Genomic DNA, 17,895 nt, shown 5'->3' on the forward strand with positions numbered 1-17,895 from the left:
GTGTCTACAAACTATGGTGTAAATACTGAAATTTACGCAGCTTTAATTTCTGACTGCCTTTCTCATTCCATGAAGTGCTAAAATGGCAGGGCAGTACAACCCACCCCCCCCCCAGGGGCGTACCTAGAGCATTTGGCACCCGGGGCGGATCCTATATCTGGCACCCCCCCAGGCGACGAACTGCCCATTGACATGTCACGTGTAAAATGTATGGAGACCCCCTTTTAAATTACACAGCCCCCGTACCCCTGGACCCCTTTACATTACACAGCCCCCGTACCCCTGGACACCTTTACATTACACAGCCCCCTTACCCCTGGACACCTTTACATTACACAGCCCCCGTACCCCTGGACCCCTTTACATTACACAGCCCCCTTACCCCTGGACCTCTTTACATTACACAGCCCCCGTACCCCTGGACCTCTTTACATTACACAGCCCCCTTACCCCTGGACCCCTTTACATTACACAGCCCCCATACCCCTGGACCCCTTTACATTACACAGCCCCCGTACCCCCTGGACCCCTTTACATTACACAGCCCCCTTACCCCTGGACACCTTTACATTACACAGCCCCCTTACCCCTGGACCCCTTTACATTACACAGCCCCCGTACCCCTGGACCCCTTTACATTACACAGCCCCCTTACCCCTGGACCTCTTTACATTACACATCCCCCCATTGGAACCCTTTACATTACACAGCCCCCATCCCCCCATGGAACCCTTTACATTACACAGCTCCCACTCCCCCCATGGAACCCTTTACATTACACAGCCCCCCAATAGAACCCATTACATTACACAGCCCCATCCCCCATACAACCCTTTACATTACACAGCCCCCCAATATAACCCCTTTAAATTACAAAGCCCCCACCAATAGAACCCCTCTACAATAAATCCCCCCATAGAACTCCTATACAATACAAAGCCCCCCCATAGAACCCCTATACAATACAAAGCCCCCCCATAGAACCCCTTTACAATACAAAGCCACCACCCTCCAAATAACCCCTTTACAATACAAAGCCACCCCCCTAAAGAACCCCTTTACAACACAAAGCCACCCCCCCTCAAAATAACCCTACATGGCCTCAGCTGAAACACAGAGGTATTCTTGTGGCATTTTACTGATCAATCCATTTTTCCCTCCTGGCAGAGATCAATGACCCTGAGGGACAATACCTTATTTTGATCGGCCATTTGTTTGAATGCAAGGTCACTGTATATTCCTACTACACTCCTAGAAAAGATCATACCACGTTTCTCTCCCATTTACTGCACTATTTAGTGGATGAATCACACAAAAAGAGCATCCCACTGATCTGCGGGGTTCTCTACCTATTTCTACATAAATCTCCTGCTTCTGCCCCTCTAGCCCGGTACACTTTCTTTCCAACAACTGTTACACCAGCATTTCTTGCTAGATTCGTGGTGAGAGCACAACTCAGCCAGCCAAAGTGGATCATACTCCTAAGCCTATTCACCTGAAGCTCACTAAAGACTCTTATTCCACCCTTTACAATACAAAGCGCCTCCCCCCCCCCCACCTTTTTAGGAGGAGAGTGGAGGAGGAGGAGCAACTGTTTAAAGCAGAGGATGAGAGAGACTCACTGTCACTCCCGAGCCCTGAATACACAGCGGTCGGCGCCTCGGCGGGAACTGCAGAAGTTACTGTGCTGGTTAAAGAGCTAGGACCGCCTATCAACCAATCACCTTCTCATTAACCAGCACAGTAACTTCCGCAGTTCCCGCCGAGGCGTCGACCGCTGTGTATTCAGGGCTCGGGAGTGACAGTGAGTCTCTCTCATCCTCTGCTTTAAACAGTTCCTCCTCCTCCGCAGTGGAAGCAGTCTGGCGGCCGGCCCCGGGTGTCACCCTGGTCTTCCCTGACACCCCCTTAATGTGTGGCACCCGGGGCGGGCCGCCCCCCCGCCCCCCCTATTGGTACGCCACTGCCCCCCCCCAAATTACCACTTCATGAAAAGTAGACATCCTAAGGAATGTCCTGAGAGGCATGTTGAGCTCATTTAATATTTCATTTTTTTGTCACAGGTGTTTGAAAAATGATTAAAAAAAAAAAAATTTTTTTTACACAAAGTTGTCATTGAAATGATATATTGCTCACACATGCCATGGGTATATGTGTAAATACACCACAAAATATATTCTGCTGCTTCTCCTGAGTACAGGGATACCACATATGTGAGACTTTTTGGGAGCCTAGCTGTGTACGGGACCCATCGAAAACCAATCCCCACCATCAGAATTTCAAAGGGCGTACATTTTTCATTGCATTTTCTCACTACCAATAACAGTTTAGGAGGCCCTGAAATGTCAAGATACCACAAAACCCCCAAATTACCCCATTTTGGAAAGTAGACACCCCAAGCTGTTTGCTGAGAGGCATGGTGAGTCCATGGAATATTTTATATTTTGCCACAAGTTTTGGGAAAATAAAATTTTTTTTTAACACAAAGTTGTCACTAAAAGATACATTTCTCACACATGACATGGGTATATGTGGAATGACACCTTAAAATACATTCTGCTGCTTCTCCTGTGTATGGGGATACCCCATGTGTGAGACTTTTTGGGAGCCTAGCTGTGTACAGGACCCCGAAAACCAATCAACACTCTCAGGTTTGCTAATGGCGTAAATTGTGCGTTTCACCTCTGCACTACCTGTCACAGTTTCGGAGGCCCTTAAATTCCAAGATAGCACAACCCCCCCCCCCCCAAATCACCCTGTTTTGGAAAGTAGACACCCCAAGCTATTTGCTGAGAGGCATGGTGAGTCATGGAATATTTTATATTTTGCCACAAGTTCCGGGAAATATATATATATATATATATATATATATATATATTTTTTTTTTTAGACAAAGTTGTCACTAAATGATATATTGCTCACACATGCCATGGGTATATGTGAAATGACACCCCAAAATACATTCTGCTGCTTCTCCTGAGTACAGGGATACCCCATGTGTGAAACTTTTTTGCAGTCTAGCCGAGTACAGGACCCCGAAAATCAATCCCCACTTTCAAACTTTCCAAGGGCGTAAATTGTTGATTTCACTCCTGACTACCTATCACAGTTTTGGAGGTCATGAAATGTCAAGACAGCACAAAACCCCCCCCCCCCCCCAAATGACCCCTTTTCAGAAAGTAGACACCCTAAGCTATTTGCAGAGAGGCATGTTGAGTGTTTTGCAGATCTTTTTGTCACAAAGTTTGGGAAATTGAAAAAAGGGGGGAAAAAAATGCATTTTCCTGTTTTTTCTTCATTTTCCTAAAAAAATGAGAGCTGCAAAATACTCACCATGCCTCTCAGCAAATAGATTGGAGTGTCTACTTTGCAAAATTGGGTAATTTGGGGGGGGGGGGGGGGTTGTACCATCTTGGCATTTCATGGCCTTCAAAAGTGTGATAGGTAGTAAGGAGTGAGATCAACAATTTACACACTTAGAAAGCCAGAAGGTGCGGATTGGTTTTTGGGGTCCTGTACGCGGCTAGACTGCCAAAAAGTCTCACACATGTATCCCTGTACTCAGGAGAAGCAGCAGAATGTATTTGGGGGTGTCATTTCACATATACCCATGGCATGTGTGAGCATTTTATCATTTACTGACAGCTTTGTGTAAAAAAAAAACAAAAACAATTATAATAATTTTCCTGAAACTTGTGGCAAAATATAAACTATTCCATGGACTCATCATTCCTCTCAGCTAAGAGCTTGGAGTGTCTACTTTGCAAAATGTGGTCATTTGGGGGGGGAGGGGGGGGTTGTGCTATCTTGAAATTTCAGGGCCTCTGAAACTGTGACAGGTAGTTCAGAGGTAAAATAAGCAATTTACGCCATTAGAAAACTTGAAGATGGGGATTGGTTTTCGGGGTTCCGTACACAGCTAGGCTCCAAAAAAGTCTCACACATGTGGTATCCCTGTACTCAGGAGAAGCAGCAGAATGTATTTTGGGGTGTCATTTCACATATACCCATGGCTTGTGTGAGCAATATATCATTTATATCATTTAGTGACAACTTTGTGTAAAAAAACAAAAAAAAAAGAAATAATAATATTCCCGAAACTTGTGGCAAAATATAAAATATTCCATGGACTCACCATGCCTCTCAGCAAATAGCTTAGAGTGTCTACTTTGCAAAATGGGGTAATTTGGGGGGGGTTTGTGCTATCTTGCAATTTCAGGGCCTCTGAAACTATGACAGGTAGTTCAGAGGTAAAATAAGCAATTTACGCCATTAGAAAACTTGAAGATGGGGATTGGTTTTTGGGGTCCCGTACACAGCTAGGCTCCCAAAAAGTCTCACACATGGGGTATCCCTGTACTCAGGAGAAGCAACAGAATGTATTTTGGGGTGTCATTTCACATATACCCATGGCATGCGTGAGCAATATATCATTTAGTGACAACTTTGTGTTAAAAAAAAAAACAAAAGAAAAAAACAAATTGTCATCGTCCCGAAACTTAGGGAAAAATATAAAATACTCCATGGACTCAATATGCCTCTCAGCAAATAGCTTTGGGTGTCTACTTTTCAAAAAGGGGTCATTTGGGGGTGTTTGAAATGTCCCGGCATTTTATGCTCAATCTTAGCCACACATCACCCACTCTAGTTCAAACCACTTGAAAACCAAGCCTTTTCTGTGACTTTTTGTTTACATGAAAAAATATATATTTTTTTACTAGAAAATTACTTTGAACCCCCAAACATTATATATTTCTTTAAAGCAGAGGCCCTATAGAACAAAATAGTGGATGTTGCAAATATTTTTGTCACACGGTATTTGCGCACAGATTTTCCAAACGCAATTTCTGCGAAAAAAAATACATTTTTTTTTATTTATTGCACAAATACACTATATAATTGCAAATTGCTTGGTAAAATTTAAAAGATGATATTATGCCGAGTACATAGATACCAAACATGACATGCTTTAAAAATTGCGCACGCCTGTGCAGCGGCAACAAACTACGAAAATTTTTAAAAGCCTTTAAAAGTCTTTACAGGTTACCACTTTAGAGTTACAGAGGAGGTCTACTGCAAGAATTACTGCACTTGACCTGGTGTTCGCGGCGATACCTCACATGAATGCTGCAATTGCGGTTTACATATGACACTAGACCAACGCTTGCGTGCGCCTTTGCGCGGAAGCACGGGGGGGGGGCTTGATTTTTTTTATTTATTTTGCTTTCTTATGTGATTTTTTACACCTTTCCTTTAATTTTTTTTTTTGTTAATCATTTTTATTGTTATCACAGTGAATTTAAATATCCCCTATGATAGTAATCTGTAGTGACAGGTACTCTTTTTTTAAAAAAATTGGGGTCTTTTAGACTCTAGCTCTCTCCTCTGACCTTAACGCATCTGACAACACCAGAATTGGTGTGATAAAATACTTTCCCAATTTCCCAATGGCGCTGTTTATTTCTGACGAAACAGAAGTCATGAAATGCTCGTAGCTTCCGGTATCTTAGGCCATAGAGATGATTGGAGCCATTCTCATCTCCAATCAGCTCTATGGTTAGATAATTGAACCACCGGCTGCACTCTCGGGTTAACCGGTGGGACCGGTGGGAAAGGAGAGCACGAGAAAAACCACGGAAGGCGACGGAAGGCGGCGGTGGGGGGGGAGTCCCCTCCCACTGCATGTAAAAGCAGTCTAGCGGCCAATTAGGATTGCTTTTACATGTAAGCCGACCGCTGGCTGTAAAAAACGATACCAAGGTGATGCCTAAATTTGCAGACATCATCCTGGTATAACCACTCAAAGTCCAGCAAAGTACCAGTACATTGCTGGTCCTTGTTTGGCATATAGTGAAGGTTTTTTTTTTTCATGCAGCCTGTGGGCTGAACTTAAAAAAAGAGAACCTAACAGAAATCACCACAGGAATATTGTGTAGTATTACACACCATTAACCGCCCAAACAGTCACCCACTGAATTTAATGGTGGGTATACATGACAATATTTCACGTATACCTAAAGGTATTTTAACTGCAGTGGTGAAATCAGCCTATCCCCACAGCTGCTGCCATCAGAGGTATCCATATATGCTGTGCGCAAACTCTGTTTGTGTCAGAATATATAAAATCAATGTGGCAGCTGACGGGTACCTGCAAGAGAAACAGGTTAACAAAAGAATGAAAAACAAACAAAGTACAGTAAAAGTACAGGAGGAAGAGAAGAACATAAAAAATGACTGACATGACAACTGTTTTTGGATTTTTTTTTGTAACACTTTTTTTTCTGTGAACTGCGATTTTCCAGCTTGGGTCTCTCAAAATGTCGATAGCCATCGAACATCTTTCGAGACCCTGTGTTTGTGTGCCCTACACTATGTCGTGCTGTACCCTATACTAATACTCTACTAATGTATGGTAGCGCTCGAAACATTCCCCGATGCAGAGACCAGGTTGGTCAGGACATCTGGGACAATAATAGTGGGTGTCACGCCTACATCCGCACTTGCTACAGACACAACATCTTCTTTGGGGGTGTCTTTGGGTAGGGGTACGCGGGAGGACATGTGGAAAATGTTTCTCATGCAGCCGGTTCACTGCATCTGGTAGGGGAAGTTGGGCAGGCATACCTCCTGGGTACAGGTAGGCACTGATGATCGCTTCCTGGAATTCTCGGAAGGATCCAGTTCATCCTGACGCCCTGTATAGGACAAAGGCGTCAGTATAACCAATTGGAATAAATAAACAGACACTTTTTTTGTACCAGCGTCTGGCTTTATGGGCAACTAAATACGGCGCCAAAAGCTGGTTGTTAAGGTCCACCCCTCCCATATTAAGGTTGTAGTCGTGGACACAGAGGGGTTTCTCCATAATGCCAGTTGCCGTAGAAATTTTGATCATCGTGTCTGCGTGAAGGGAGGACAGAACGAAAACATCCTGTGTATCCCTCCACTTCACTGCAAGCAATTTGTCCGTTTTCAAGCAGGCTCTCTCCCCCCGACTAAGACAGGAATTTACAAGCCGTTGGGGGAAGCCCCGGCGATTAGGTCGCACGGTGCCACATGTGCCAATTTGTAATTCAAGAAGGTGACTAAATAGTGGCACGCTTGTGTAGAAGTTGTCCACGTACAAATGGTACCCCTTTCCGGATAAGGGTGACACCCAGTCCCAAACTATCTTGCCGCTGCTCCCTATGTAGTCTGGGCAGTTGAGGGGCTTCACAGTGCTATTTTTTCTCTCATAAACCTGGAAACTAACTGCCTAGCCTGTGGCCCTGTCACAGAGCTTGTACAGCTTGACCCCGTATCTGGCACGCTTGCTGGGGAGGTACTGTTTCATAGCAAGGCGGCCAGTAAACGTAATCAGGGACTCGTCAACGGAGACAACTTGTTAGGGCGTAAACAAGGCTGCAAACCGCTGACTGAAGTGGTCTATGAGGGGCCGAATTTTGTGGAGCCGATCATATTCAGGGTCTCCCCGAGGACGACAGATTTCATTGTCGTTGAAATGCATAAATCGCAGAATTTGCTCGTATCTCGCCCTGGACATGGAGGCAGAGTACATGCGCATATGGTGAAGTGGGCTAGTGGACCAATATAGCTGCAATTCACTCTGTTTGGTTATGCCCATGTGGAGGGAAAGGCCCAGAAAGATTTTAAAATCGGGAACTGTTATAGGTTTCCAGCCGAATGGTCTGGCAAGGGGCGAATTTGGGTTGGCGGCGATAAATTGTTGTGCATATTCATTTGATTGATCCACAATAGATCCGTAAAGATCTTCCGTGAAGAACAGCTCAAAAAAATTCAGGGGCGTAAAACCAGCTGTCTCCACGTGGATTCCAGGTTGGGCAGTGAATGGGGGAAGCACTGGCGCTGTAGAATCAGTGGGTTGCCAATTGGGATATGCCAGCGCATCACTATGGGCTCTACATGGTCAGTATACTGTAAGCCTCTGCACTACTGTACCAACGTTTGGTCATTTTAGTTAACTAAATTTACCAGTACAGTAGTGTGACTAACAGGTAATAAAAGCACCTGGTTGTCAAGGACTATTTCAACCGCTACAAAAAAAAAACTGCTAATGCTAGCAGGGATCAGGCCTGACTCTGCTAACACAGCGGTTTTGTGTGTTGTGTTTTTTGTAAGTGAAAGTAATCTATTGATTACTACACTTACCTGGGTGGGGTGGGGTGGGCTGGCCGGAGGGGTTAAACCAACGCAGGTGCTGGCAGGAATCAATGCTGATCGTGCAAACACCGCGTTTTGGGAACCCTAAACTATGGGGACGCTAGTATAGTTCTGATCAGATCAGATATTGATCAGTTCAAACACTATACTAGTAATGGAAGTGTGTGTGTGTGTGTGTGTGGTAATCAAGGGGTTATTTCTAACTATGCGCCGGGGATCTGTGCTATTTTAGACTGACGCTAACACTAGATAATGTCACCTGTGTCACTAATAATAGTCATCAGAAAAAAACTGTACACTATAAAAGTGACACTGTGACAGCGCAATTAAGAGTTAACTGGGGGTGATCAGGGGGTTAAATCTTTATGGGGGGGGGGGTGGCGGGGACCCTAAACCTCCTTGGGACAGAAACTAAGTCACAATCACATTAATACAAAATACAGTAAAACAGTATATTACATGTGTATTAGTGTGCGATGTGACAGGGGGGATGGGGTTAACTAGGGGTTAACAGGGGGGGATCAGGGGGTTAAATCTTTATTGTGAGGGGGTGGCGGGTATCCTAAGGATAAAAGGAACGACCGCAAGCGCTACACCTGGTCACAAATCACACTTATACGGGTATATAGGAAAATGCTATATACAATATACAGTGTGTAATGTGACAGGGGGTGTAGGGGTTAACTGGGGGGGGCAATCAGGTGTTAAATGTGCCTATCTAAGTGTGTGTATGTGTGCTTGGAGCAGTACTCACTAGATAGTTCAGATCAGTTAGATGTGCTCTCTCCTCTCGATGAATCCAAAAAGGATCATGGGAGGGGAGAGCGGGTCTTTTCTGAGCCTGTGTTTACATTACACAGGCTCAGCATGGAATCTGATTGGGCAGGACCGATCAACAGGTTCAGGCCAAAAATCATTGGCCTGGACCTAATGACTGATCAATTCTGAACCCAATCAGGTCATCTGCGGTGGCGGCGGGGGCTCGCAGGAGCGTGTCCCAGACCGGCGGGAGCGAGGGACGTAGTACTACGTCACTTTGCCTGCCTGCACGGGGCTGACTGCCGCAGTAAATGTACTTGCGGCGGTCGGCAAGTGGTTAAGTGGCAGCAGGGATAGGCAAACGTTTTGATGTAACATTTATGTAGGTGACCTTAAAAATGAGGGAGTGGCAGCAGTTTAGAAATTGTGGCAAGATTTCTTCGCTCACCCTCTTAGGCTGGCCATACACTATACAATTTTCTTATTCAATTTCCTTTAGATTTACCTTAAACTATGTAGTGCAAGGGCCTGTCTGATTACATACAAATTGAAAATGTTTAGGTTTGACCCTATATCACATGGTTTTGGTAAATCTAAAGCAAAGTTGAACAAGAAAATTGCATAGTGTATGGCCAGCCTAACTATTTTCAGGCCCCACTCTAGTTTTGAACATTCCGCCATTCATTCCTATGGGGCCAATTTTGCCAAATTTGGCCACAAAAATGATGATATTTCGCAAACCATTCGGCGAAACCTTCCAAAAAAGAATGAGAAGATTATATGCTAAATAAAAAAATATTTCACTTCACAAACTGATTTATATGGGACACCTAATAGGGATGACTCCAAAGGCTAGAGGCCATAAAAAGAGGTTATAAATTAAAGACAACGATGGAGTCTGCCTAAAACAGACCCTGAGGATCGATATCCAGGAGAGGGATCCCGGATCACGGAGGGACTACAAGGCCCAGCAGATACCTCTTTCAGGCCCAGGAGGCCATAAAGCCCTAAAGGTCTTTTTACCATATGGTAGTTAAGACCCACTACATCTGGTGAGTGCATACCACCTTTAATCCATACCTATCACGCCCAAGTACCAGCAGTTGGACTACTGGAGGATTCGCACCCAGCACCTGCAAATTATTTGGCACCGAATCTATACATGCACTAAAGTCACTCATGAACTTTGCCTTTTGGACATTTTGTGGCACAATCTTATCCTTATTTATTTTTTGACATCACTATGCACTGTATAATTATATAGTATCCATTGTGCACAATTAGTGCAATTTTTATTGTGAATAATACTGTGGAATTTCTGTGCAGATTAACTTTATTATATTTATTGTGCATCTTATTACTTATTAGCAAGTGCTATATAAATCCTTCTTTGCAAAAAAGAATAACAACGCGATCGGGAACGATCCGCTCCTTTCGATATATTACTTGTCTATGTAGTGTAAAAACTTTGGGAGGAGTTAGGGTGCCAAATTTTCCCATAGGCTTTCACTATAAAAAGAATAATATATTGTCAATGCTTTCTATAGCACTATATACTGTGTACTTACTGTATTGATTTACACTATTGTTGTACACCTGTTCTTTATCAATATTTAATAAAAACCATTGAAATGGAAAATAATAATATATATGTGAAAGAATAGTAGGTGTACTTGCCATAGGCAAGAACTCTTAAAAATAGGAAGAGAGCCCAGCCACCGCACATCTAATCCAGCCAGAGCCAGACCACAACTCCCAACGAACCTCATATCAGAGTCAGTGCTGTATCTTGGCCTAGGCCGACAGGGCCCAGGCCTAGGGCGGCACTTTGCAGGCAAAAGCTGCAACCCGCATGAAAAAAAAACAACCTCCTCCTGGCTCCCGCACAAAAAGGGTCCCCCGCCGGCTTGCGCTACACCTTTAGTATAGTGCCAGTCTCATGGGGCAAATTGGGCCGGATGGCAGGGTCCAGGAGGCAATTCAGTCTGGCACCCCCATAAAGCATATAAGTGACAAGTACTGTATAAGGGCACTGATATAAATGATAGAAATGGCTGGTGGTAAATAAAATGCTAAAATACACTTATAATAGCTGATCAAAATGATAGGTTTTGCACTATTGCACTTTAATTATTTTGTTAATTGATGCTAGTTGTCATGATTGACGCAGCACAATTGCACCTTATATGATTTTATTAATTGTTGTTTCCTATATTTATTTTAACTTTTGGATATGCACATTTTTGCAAGCGCTGTTTTTTCTGGTACTTTACTTCATCTATGCTATGTAACCAGCGGGCACTTCATCTAAGCTATTTAACCAGCGGGCACTTCAGCTATACTATGTAACCAGCGGGCACTTCTACTATGGCATATTACTACTATGTAACCAGCAGGCACTTCCTCTATACAATGTAACCAGCGGGCACTTTATCTATACGTACTTCACTACTATGTACCCAGTGGGCATATTACTACTACTTAACCAGCGGGCACTTCATCCATACAATGGAACCAGTGGGCACTTCACAACTATTTAACCAGTGGACACATCATCTATACTATGTAACCAATAAGAACTTCATCTATGCTATGTAACAAGTGGGCACTTCATCTATACTATGTAATCAGTGGACACTTTACAACTATGTTACCAGCGGGCACTTCACCTATACAATGTAACCAGCGAGCACTTCATCTATATGTACTTCACTACTATGTAACCAGTGGGCACTTCATCTATACGTACTTCACTACTTTGTAACCAGCGGCACTACATCTATACTATGTAACCAGCGAGCACTTCATCTATGCTATGTAACGAGCGGGCACTTCATCTATACAATGTAACCAGCGGGCACTTCATCTATGCTATATAACCAGCAGGCACTTCAGCTATACTATGTAACCAGCGGGCACTTCACTACTATGTAACCAGCGGGCATATTACTACTATGTAACCCGCGGGCACTTCCTCTATACAATGTAACCAGCGGGCACTTCATTACTATGTAACCAGCGCGCACTTCATCAATATTGTGTAACCAGTAAGCACTTCATCTATGCTATGTAACAAGCGGACTCTTTACTACTATGTAACCAGCAGACACTTCATCTATACTATGTAAGCAGTAAGCACTTCATCTATACTATGTAAGCAGTAAGCACTTCATCTATACTATGTAAGCAGTAAGCACTTCATCTATACTATGTAATAAGCGGCACTTCACTACTATGTAACTTGCGGGCACTTTATCTATACTATGTAACCAACGAGAACTTCATCTATACACACTTTACTACTATGTAACTAGCGGGCACTTTATCTATACTATGTAATCAGCGAGCACTTCATCTATGCTATGTAACCAGGCGGCACTTCATGTATGCTATATAACCAGCGGGCACTTCAGCTATACTATGTAACCAGTGGGCACTTCACTACTATGTAACCAGCGGGCACTTCCTCTATACCAGTGTTTCTCAACTCCGGTCCTCAAGGCACACTAACAGGCCAGGTTTGCAAGAAAACTGAAATACATCACAGGAGATATCATTTCTTGCTCAGTGATTGCAGTATTCTAGTCTGCATCTCCCCAAGGTAATACTTCAAATCTGGCCTGTTAGTGTGCCCTGAGGACCAAAGTTGAGAAACACTGCTCTATACAATGTAACCAGCGGGCACTTCATTACTGTGTAACCAGCACACACTTCATGAATACTGTGTAACCAGTAAGCACTTCATCTATGCTATGTAAGCGGACACTTTACTACTATGTAACCAGCAGGCACTTCATCTATGTAAGCAGTAAGCACTTCATCTATAGTATGTAACAAGCAGCACTTTATCTATACTATGTAACCAATGAGAACTTCATCTATACGCACTTCACTACTATGTAATCAGCGGGCACTTTATCTATACTATGTAACCAATGAGAACTTCATCTATACGCACTTCCCTACTATGTAATCAGCGGGCATTTCATCTATGCTATGTAGTCAGCGGGAATTTCTTCTATACTATGTAACCAGTGGGCTCTTCACTACTATGTAACCAGCGGGCACTTCATCTATTCTATGTAACCAGCAGGCATGTTTTATTGACAGGTGTCATCTGGGAGAGGAAGAGATATTTCATCTGATCCTCAATCCTCGCCCCCTGCAGATCCTCCCATGCTCAACCTCTGCTTTTGATAAAAATATATGTGGAGGCTGGTAAAAGGCGCTACCTATAAGTTATGACTCACAAAAGAATCATCACATATATATAAATGCAAATGTGATATAAAGTGCAATGTGCCAGTGACTAAAAGGATCAAGGGTATAAATTCCACAGACCCTCAACAAGTGCTCAGTATATATAGGTGCTATACTGTGAGCTGACAGAAAAGTGCAATAAATGATAATAGTAAAAGTGCACAAATTATGAGAATAATTTATTGAAAAATATATAAATTTATAAAGTGCAAGGTGACAATTGAATAGTGAAATATATAAATCAAGTGCAAATTATCGCAAGAATAATTCCATATTATAAAGTGCATGTAAATTTCTCAATATTAGTGTATCTTGAAGTGAACCAAAATAAATTTAGGAAGGTAAAACCTCCTTGCCTAAAAAGAACGTAATGAAGTGTCCAGAATAACACCAGAGAGTTATATCCTCAAACCATAGGAAGAAAGCAAATTGAGAAATAAAAAGGAAAGTGTCTACATCTGTGTTTACCACTAGATGTCACACTAGCAATACAACCTGTATGGTGGGAGTCAGGCTGACAAACCCAGGGGTTCCTTCCGCTTCTGATGAGCAGATGATAGGGAGATCCTGGCGATCTAAATTCTCAAACAGAAACAGAACCCCATGATGGAAACTTGCAAGGCAGTGATGTAAAAAATAGTGTAGACTCACTCGGTAGGCTGGTCAGGATCAGTGTATTACACGCCGGGAAGCTTCCGCGTTCCACGGCTCAGGCTCCATAACTGGAAGTGACGTAAGACTCCCACCTACGCGTTTCGTCATAGGACATCTGCTGGAGCGGCGTCAACTAGGCGTACTCCCGGCTGTTTAATAGCCACCCATGTCCTAGCAACCAAGAGGCTTCACCCAACGCCATCTTGGTGCTCCTATAGAACCGGAAAGGGGCCATGTTACTCCTCTCTCTGCAACATCGGTTCGTATAAGGCTGTATGTCATCATTTCCGATCAGCCTACACCAACGAGCGATGAAATATTGAAAAAAATGTTTTAAAAAGAAAAAGAAAATGTTTAAAAAGAAAAGCAAAAAAACTTGTTCTTTAATGTTTTAAAAAAATAGACAAATAATAAAATTTTCTTTAAAATTATATGGCGGTAAAAATGAGACGCATGAGACAACACGGTGTCACATGAATGGATGTTGAGGACACACAAAAAACGGGGACATAAAACAAAAATTTGGTTGGTTAAAAATAAAAAAAAAAAAATAGAATCATATTATCCATATAGTGCAATATCACTTCAATAGAGATAAAAAAGAAGGATGCTGGATGAGAAGGACACTAAAAAAACTTTGAGGATTTTTTCAAAAAACACAACAGTACGGATAAGTCCATCAAGGAATGACGAGGAGGGAAAGGACACAACTGTTATTTCTAATCCAAATATTGAAATTAAGACTGTATAAAATATACAGTTTAAATAAAATGGCGGATAAAAATTCAGTTGAATAGAGACCTATGACTAGATAACATGAGGAGGATAAATTAATTCAATAAAAAGGATTCAATAAGAAGGATTCAATAAAAGGGATGCTGGGTGAGAAGGATCTGATTAAATTGGAGGAGGACTGTGAGGATAAAATAGAGAAAAAAAAATATATATATATAGTAAACCACACCAGATATGATAAGGGTATGTAAAAATATCAAGAGTGGAAGATAAAATATTAAATATTAAAATGTTTTTTGTTTTTTTTAATTAAAAAATTAAAATAATAAAATCAACATATGAACATACTCAGATCATGGTGAGTGTTAACAAAAATATAAAGAGTAAGAATTATATTGTTATTAAAATTGCATAAAAATCATAATGAAAGGTAAAAAAGGTGGTCCTAAGATGTGTTGTACGTCTGTGATGAAACAATTAAGATCTATGTCCGCATTCATCCCATTCGGGCGAAGAGATTTCATCATATAAATCAATTTTGTTTCATTGCGCGAGACCATCCTTTTCTTGTTGCTTCCTCTCCAGTCCCCCTTGATTTTGTCTATTCCATAAAAAAATTAATCCTGAGGGCTTTTGAGAGTGTACTTCTTTGAAGTGTCTGGAGAGGTTGTGCTTATCAAAACCATTTTTAATATTTTTGATGTGTTCCCTTATTCTTATATATAAGGGACGAGTGGTTCTACCTATATACTGGAACCGGCAAGGGCATTCTATACATATGAACTAGTACAAGTGATAGTGTCCTTTATTCTGAATTCATTCCCAGTGGAATTCGATTTAAAAACTTGTTATTTTTCTTTGCTGATTCTTGTTGGTCCTACAGGGTAAAAATTTTTTGCACCTGAAGAAGCCATTGATACTGGTGGGAAGGGTAATCTTTTTTGGTGGGTTGACCACATTATGCACCAATTTATCTCTTAGTGTTGGTGCTTTTCTGTAGATAAAGGAGGGTCTGTTTGGTAAAATTGTTCTCAACGTTCTATCTGCTGTGAGTATAGGCCAATGTTTTCTTATTATTTTTTCTATATCTTTGTGTTGCCTGTTAAAACCTGTGATGAAGGCAAACTCGTGTCTGTTATTCGTTTCTTTCTTTTTGTTTTCTTTAATAAGATCACCTCTGTCTATATTTCTTACTAAATGCTTAAGGTGTTCCAATTCCTCCTTATTCGCAAAAGCTGACCCTTGGGGATATTGCCCAACCATTGTGGGTGATGGCAGCTTCTCATGGGTATATAACCATTTTTGTCAGTTTTTTTAAAGAATGTTTTACTGAATAATCTACCATCTTGTTTGAATAATTCCAAGTCTAAGTAGGACACTTTATGTTTATCCCAATTCCCTGTAAAGGTGATCCCGTACTCGTTGCCACTAATTTCATCAAAAAAAGTCTGTAAAGTTTCTGCATTTCCTCTCCATATTAGAATAATATCATCTATGTATCTTTTATAATACTTCAAGTTTGGTCTATCAACACTGAAAACTTGCCCCTCTTCCCATTTTTGCATGAATATATTTGCAACACTGGGGGCATATTTAGCCCCCATAGCTACTCCCTTAGTTTGTGCATAATATTGTCCCTTGTACCAAAAATAGTTCGAATTCATGGCCATTTTAAGGCCTTCCAGAATAAAGTGCACTTGTGCTTGCTTCAAATCTGTATATTTACATAATTCCCACTCCACGCTGTCCAATCCATCTCTCTGCACAATATTAGTAAACAAAGAGTTGACATCGATAGTCACTAAAATATCTTCCTCCGTGACTACCAAATTCTGGATATCTGTTAGCAATTGTTTGCTGTCTCTAAGGTAGGATCTCCCTTTAGGTACAAGGGGTTGCAAAAATGTATCCAAATATTCTCCAAGGCGGGAGTGGATCGAATTAATGCCACTATCTATCGGGCGGCCTGGTGGTTTTGCCTCATCCTTATGTATTTTCGGTAAGTAATAAATTATAGGTGTTCTGGCTGCTTCCAACTGTAAATAGCTTGCCTCTTTTTTATTTAAAATACCTAATTCCTTTCCCTTATTAATAAAACCTTTTAAAATTCTTTCAAATTTCATCTTTGGGTCTCCTGGTAATTTTTTGTATGTGTCTTCTACATTTAGGAGACGTTCCAATTCCTCCTCATAGTCCTTCTGATTTAAAATAACTAAACCTCCTCCTTTATCTGCCGGTCTTATGACAATTCCTTTTTTCTTCTCGAGTTTCCTTATGGTATCCCATATATCCTTCTCTTTCCTTCTCTTGATTTTTAAGGTCCTAATTTCCTCCTCTACCATTCTTTTAAAAACTTCCAAATTCTCTTTCTGTGGGTTCTTTGGGTTGAATGTTGATCTGTTTTTTAGTGTAGTATGTTTGAATTCAGTGTTGGGCAAGGGAGCCATCTTATCCTTTTTAATTGCAAAAAACTTTTTAATATTGATCTTCCTTATATATTTCTGAAGATCAATATACGCCTCAAATTTGTCGAGGTTCTTATCGGCGCATATTTTAGGCCCAATTCTAGTAGTTTCAGTTCTTCCTCCTCAAATATTACACCACTAAGGTAAAGATCCCTTTCCCTAAAACTCTCTTCTTCGTTTTCTTTGTCCCTCCTCATTTTCCCCTTGGTTTCTTCCGTATTCGTAGAACCTGGGTGGTTCTTCCCTCCTGTTCATATTGGACCCTTCTTGCCTGGGTGTTTCTCTGTGGTTTTCTTGTTGGGGTCTTCTCCAATCTTCTCTCCAACTGGTATGATGTCCTCCTTGCGGCCTCTGTCCCTCTCTCGGGCCTCCATATTGATGTTCTCGTCTCCATGGTTGTTGCCATCCATTGATCGTGTTGCCATCCATTGTTCCTCCATTGGTTGTGTTGCCTCGGGGGTCCTCCCTCTCTTGGGGGCCTTCCTCTGTTCCCCTTGGAAAAAAAAAACCCTTCTTGGAAGGGGGCCCCTGTTGTCATATTGAGGTTCCTGGTAATAACCGAGCAGAGAAAATCTATTGGATGTGCTAACATGATTGTAGATGTGAGCTGGTGTCCTGTCATTTCTCTGGTTGGTGTGTGTATTTGCCCTTGAATCATCATAAGCGTGCCTCGGTTCAAAATTTCTTTCTGCAATATTCCTGCCCCCATTCCCTGGGGTTCTTGGGGTCCTCACTTCTAACCAAGAATCATCCTCATCATCTCTGATTTCCGACGGTTCTCTAGATGTCATATCTATAGGGTCCACACTACTGCCTTGTCCATTATAAAGTTCATCAGATT

At 41.9% G+C, this 17,895-nt stretch overlaps 1 pseudogene across 1 annotated transcript in view; it reads right to left on the minus strand.

Annotated features, from left to right (window-relative positions):
- The window catches only part of LOC309565973, a 46,091-nt pseudogene extending 29,055 nt beyond the window's left edge, over positions 1–17,036 (minus strand). The window contains exon 1 of the transcript in view: positions 16,661–17,036. The product of the transcript in view is annotated as an uncharacterized misc_RNA (transcript). The remainder of the gene's footprint in view (positions 1–16,660) is intronic.
- Between the last annotated feature and the right edge of the window lie 859 nt (positions 17,037–17,895).

This window comes from Pelophylax lessonae, assembly GCF_965119305.1.
Source record: "Pelophylax lessonae genome assembly, chromosome: 10".
NCBI lineage: Eukaryota > Metazoa > Chordata > Amphibia > Anura > Ranidae > Pelophylax > Pelophylax lessonae.